The sequence below is a fragment of the Gymnoscopelus braueri genome (assembly GCF_963280865.1).
Source record: "Gymnoscopelus braueri genome assembly, chromosome: 19".
NCBI lineage: Eukaryota > Metazoa > Chordata > Actinopteri > Myctophiformes > Myctophidae > Gymnoscopelus > Gymnoscopelus braueri.
The window spans coordinates 33926012-33932011 of NC_137621.1; positions in this window are offsets into that span (position 1 = coordinate 33926012).

The window sequence follows — 6000 nt, forward strand, 5'->3', positions numbered from 1 at the left end:
TATTCCACAATCTCTGAATGCTATATAGAGTCTGGAACTCCACTTCCCGAAAGCTGATTAACGGAAGTTGTTCTATGCTAATCAGACCGGAAAGACATTCGACCAATCACGACGCGGTGCCCGCGGACCTGTAGTCCCAGTGGAAACAGAACCGAGGCGGAAGCATAGAGTCATAGGAGCGGTAGATTCATGTTATTTGTGAGAGGATTGTTTATCACAGAAAACTGAGAAAAGTATCATGGAATTAACGCCCCAAAAAATGTGAAAGAAGACACTAGTAGACATAAACGATGTTTATGAGATTCGTTGATTCCAGTCGGACTCCTTTGCGCCACTGCACAATGCTAAAACGGAAGTGGGTCGGGGAGGGGCTTCCGCTTTCCCCTTAATCATGATCAGAGCTTCCGAGTCCCAGACTGTATGTCGGAAACATTTGTAAATTGTGGGAGGCAACAGTCTGGCCACGCGAGACTACTTAACCCCTAACAGCCAGACCCTATTGCACCGAGTGCCTCTGAGCACTGAGCAGCCATCAGTTGGATGACGTAGAAACTGAAATTCCCACAGGTATAATAAAGGTCTATCTTTATCTTCTTCCAGAAGGTGAGAACACTCACCGGTTCTACCACCAAAACAGCACTTCTACACCCATTGACCCCAACTCATTCACCAATCACCACAAACCTGAAAATTATTTTATGCCAGGTATGATGATCTCAACTGATCCACTGAGTGTGCTTGGGACTGGGAGCCTAATCACCTCTGAGCAGTCACACTCTTCCTTTCACAGAAGGGAACGTTTACCATCAGCTCATGAGGCGCAAAGCAAGGCCACAGGCCAAGATGGGATCACAGGAACGCTGCTCAAGAGCTGTGCCTTGGAGCTCTTCCCTGTTCTCCATTCCATCTTCAGTGAGTCGCTCCAGACTTCAACTGTCAGCAACCTCCTCCTCAATGTCACCAAGACAAAGGAGCTCATCTTTGACACCTGCCACACTAAACCCACAACCACCATTGCCCCACTTCCATCAATGGGCAGCCAGCGGAGTTGGTGGAGAGCTTTACATATCTCAGCATCATCCTCAACAATAAACTGACGTTCGATCACCACACCACAGACATTTATGAATGCTGCCAACAAAGACTCTTTGCCATCTGCAAACTCGGGGCCCTTTCATTCGAACCCCACCTCTACTCCTTCTGTATGTACAGTATGTACTGTACTTAGCATTATTGAACCAATGCTTCACTCTCTCCTTTTGTGAGTGTTTCCTGTTTTGAGTGTAATTGTGTACAGGCCTCTGTGGAGGACAGTAAATTATTAATCGGATATCACAGAACTATCAACTGTTTTACAATCAGACAAAGAAACAGAGAGGGAGACACACGCACTTAAAAAAAGACTACCCAGATAAAGTACTGGAGCATTAGGTCTGCACGTTTTACAGCATTACAGAGGAGACTGACGTTTCAACAAGTCAAGCCTTGACTCTGAGTAAGACGGTTGTCGAAACGTCAGTTTACGGGCTACATAGGGGACATAGGCAACATTCCCTGCAGGGAATTAAGATCTTGGGAAGCCCCACAGTTTTGTGTGTGTGCATTAAGATTTTTCCCCAGTTTTTTTTTCATGTTTACAAGCTCATTTTTGTATCATTATTTTTAATTTGTACTGTATGTCAAGTCTGCATCAAAATACATTTTCAAACGCATACTCAGTGGCTGACGTTGCCTTACTTAATACATCATCACACGTTGGAAATGACATGTTCACTTGCAACATTGAAGGACATCTGTTCCAGCTGAATTCACTCAATTGAACACTGACAAGTGAAAGACTGTAAAGCTGCAAAGCCAATGGGGACAGGGGCATGACCCAAGGAAACGATTGCACAAGGAGCCAGATCAAAAGCATATGCTCTAAATCCAGAACCCAAGCATGTATCAAGGATCTTAGCTGTCATATCATGCCACACATCTCAACCAGGAATCACTGTCAAGGTCTGCCCCCCCACAGACCGTGTCTTCACTTCGGCCACTCCCACATTCCATTCCATCTCTCAGTTCTAGTTACACACCTGTCCCCACTCCCTCATCAGCCCTGCAGTGCCCTGCCCTTTACGAACCTGTGAACACTTCTCCAATCAACCTGCTCTCTATAAAGCTGGACTCTTTGCACTCACTCATTGTCAGTTCATAACGTCATGCCTTGATGTTCAGTGTTGGAGCTCTTGCCTTGTATTTAGTTTCCACTGGACTTTTGGACTCTGTGTCCTGCCCTGAAGCTTCTGGTAATTTGCTCGTACCTCGTATTGTTGTTTTTGTTGCATTTTTGGTCTGCTTTACTTCTGCCTGTTTTCACCAGTTGTAAGCTTGCCATTCTCTGCTTTACTTAATAAACCCTTTACTTGAACACTATTCTGCTGGTTGTGGCTCTGCATTTGGGTTCAGCACATTCTGCTATCGTGACAGTATGAACTGACCATAAAGATGAACCCAGCAGAGCTACAGCTTTTTAACAGAAAAGTGGTTGAGTTTGAACATGTGGTGGCTCGTTTCATGTCATCTCCCCCAAACCTGCATGCTGAACTCCAGAAGGAGATTACAGTACAGCAGCAGTGGTTTAAAGACAGGCCATATGGGTTAGCCATTTTGTCCCCCACCTGGATGTTGTCTGTGGGAGGCTTAATAGCTTTGTTGAAACCAGCTCGGCCCATGCTTCTCAGCCAGCTCCTCGCCCCATAAGGGTTGGAGTGATGAGCCTGCATCCCACCAGCGCTGATGTAGACCAGCAGGAGACCCAGTATGTGGACTTGCTTTCCTATTTTTGCAGCCGTGTGAAGCTTCCTGTATTTTCTGAACCACTTCACGCCCCAGATCCTTATCTGGGCACCAGACTGGCTCGGGGAGGTCCACGTAGTACCAACAAACGGGGCAATATCTCCCTGGGTCGCCAAGCCACCAAGCCCACTGGGCCAGCCATCTCCAGTCTGCCGTCAGCTCCTTTCCTCGACCCCGCCTGCCGTGACTCTGATCTTCCTGCATCCATCTCTCCTGGTCTGGCTTCAGTCCAGGACCCTTATGAGGGGTCTCGCTTGGCCCTTTGTGTGGGGAACCGTGGGCCTAACCGGAGAAGGCGCGGTCGCCATGCCCCCCTACGCCACCAGGAGCCCATGCTGCCCAACGTCCAGGAGTCGCCGCAGCCCAGCCCGCCGCAGCCCTGCTCGCCGCTGCCCTGCTCGCCGCAGCCCAGCCCGCCGCTGCCCTGCTCGCCGCCCTGCTCGCCGCCCTGCTCGCCGCCCTGCTCGCCGCCCTGCTCGCCGCCCTGCTCGCCGCCGCCCTGCTCGCCGCCGCCCGGCACCCTGCCGCCCGGCACCCTGCCGCCCGGCACCCTACTGCCCGGCATTTCGCCGCCCGGCACCCTGCTGCCCGGCATGTTCTGTGTTGGAGCTCTTGCCTTGTATTTAGTTTCCACTGGACTTTCGGACTCTGTGTCCTGCCCTGAAGCTTCTGGTAATTTGCTCGTACCTATTGTTGTTTTTGTTGCATTTTTGGTCTGCTTTACTTCTGCCTGTTTTCACCAGTTGTAAGCTTGCCATTCTCTGCTTTATTTAATAAACCCTTTACTTGAACACTATTCTGCTGGTTGTGGCTCTGCATTTGGGTTCAGCACATTCTGCTATCGTGACAATCACACAGGAACCCATTCAGCATGCTGGTTTAATGTAGCCCTGGTTCAGAGCGTTAGTGGCTGCGCTTTAACGCCCTGGAAGACCCCTCGCTCTGCCCATGTACAAGGAATTCCACTGCCCTGCCAGCGCTCAAGAGTAGTGAAAATAAACTAAACCATTTCGCTACTCACCGAATTAAAGGCTGTTTTGTGTTGTTGAAAGTCTATTCTCCGCACTGGGAAGCCTCTCAGCACCCCACCTACTCTGTAAAATACACTTTTTGGGCAGAAAATAAAATATGTCAGCGAGACGGAAATTATTTTTATTTACTCCACAGTGCCCTCTACAGATCTGGAGAATTTGAAGTTAATGGTAAGTTCAAATCCTCCAGATCTGTAGAGGGCACTGTGGAGTAAATACAATTTATTTCCGTCTCGCTGACATATTTTATTTTCTGCCCAAAAAGTGTATTTTACAGAGTAGGTGGGGTGCTGAGAGGCTTCCCAGTGCGGAGAATAGACTTTCAACAACACAAAACAGCCTTTGCTTCGGTGAGTAGCGAAATGGTTTAGTTTATTTTCACTACTCTTGAGCGCTGGCAGGGCAGTGGAATTCCTTGTACATGGGCAGAGCGAGGGGTCTTCCAGGGCGTTAAAGCGCAGCCACTAACGCTCTGAACCAGGGCTAGGTTTAATGCAAACCAATAAGGACCATGGCAAGCTTCTCACCTTAAAGGAGAATTTTGGACTAAGGTTTTCTTACCTTTTCTATGATGTTATGATATCTTAGGATGAATGGTACAGTAGAAAAATTTCATAAATCCATCCCGGGTCCGCCACAGCTTAAAACGTGCGCGGATAGGCCTTGCGTTAGATCGCGTATTTTAATAGCTTTTTTTTTCGGTTTGTTTTTGGTGAGATCTGACGTTCATAGTGACAGAACACTGTCAAAAAAACTAAACAAAAAAAAAACAAGTCTCGCTAGACGAGATTGAAATCTCGAGATTTCCATCTCGTCTGGCGAGACTCAGGTTTTTTTTTGCATAGTGTTCTGTCACTATGAACGCCAGATCTCTCTCTCGCAAAAAAAAAAGCTATTAAAATACATGATCTAGCGCAAGGCCTATCCACACACATTTTAAGCTGTGGCAGACCCGGGATGGAGTTATGAAAATGTTCTACTGTACCATTCATCCTAAGATATCATAACATCATAGAAAAGGTAAGAAAACCTTAGTCCAAAATTCTCCTTTAATGCAAAAGCCAAACGACATAATTGCTCTTTGTACAGCAGCAGCCTTCACTATCATTCACTATACCCCTAAGGGATATACCAATGTTTTTATGGTATCTCCCTGTCTCTGTCTGTCTGTCTGTGTCTCTCTCTCTCTCTCTCTCTCTCTCTCTCTCTCTCTCTCTCTCTCTCTCTCTCTCTTAATTTTGATTACATACAGTAGTATAACTATATATAACTATCAGTGAAATAAATAAATAAAGCTGTTTATTTCACAAAATAATTGTTTAATAATTATTGGTATTTACAAATGACCAATATTTGTGCAAACCCATGAGTCAAAAGTTCATACACTCTCAGGCCTGGACTGATGAGTCACTGGACTTATTTGAATGGGGAGTCAGGGGGAGTTATTGACAGAAAAGCGACAGAGGAGAAAACTTTTAAATCAGCTGGGGTACTGGTGCCGTGTGGGCGGGGCATCAAGGCCACTGTGGGGGGCATATAGACCAATTATTTGTTTACCAACATTGAGACTGGATGCACAGGTGATTGTTTCATGCAATCAATTCTCAACCTGTTGTTTCGGGGTGCGCTTGTTTCGGGGTGCGCCCCAACCCCCTCATTGTGTGTGGTGGCTAGTGCTGCGCGCCTTAGAGAGACCTGACAGAATGGGTTTCATTTGCAACCAGTATGACGCTTGCAACCAGTGTGATGTCGTCTGTTAAAGGGTCTATAATGTTTTGAGGGACATACGGCCAAACTGATCGGGGCACGGTGGCCACATGGCCTCTATGAAATTTCTGCCCTGGTCTGGAGTGTATTATTTTTCAAGTAAACTCTTAACCCCTAATTGCTCACAGGCCCTCATTGGAAACAAGCCCGCAAGGACTTTCATGAACGTCCTGTTAAAAGGAATTATCAGAGAAGTTGGTGGGTTTGTTTTTGTTTTCCAAATTCTCTGTAGATGTTTGATTTTTGCCATTTTTCAGTTTGTTCTTTGTTGGCAATTTCTTTTTTTGGCTTTTGGCTATTTTTCTCACCAGGTTTTTCACAGGGGTCTTCTTTTTCTGTTTTAACATCTTCTTTGTTTGTG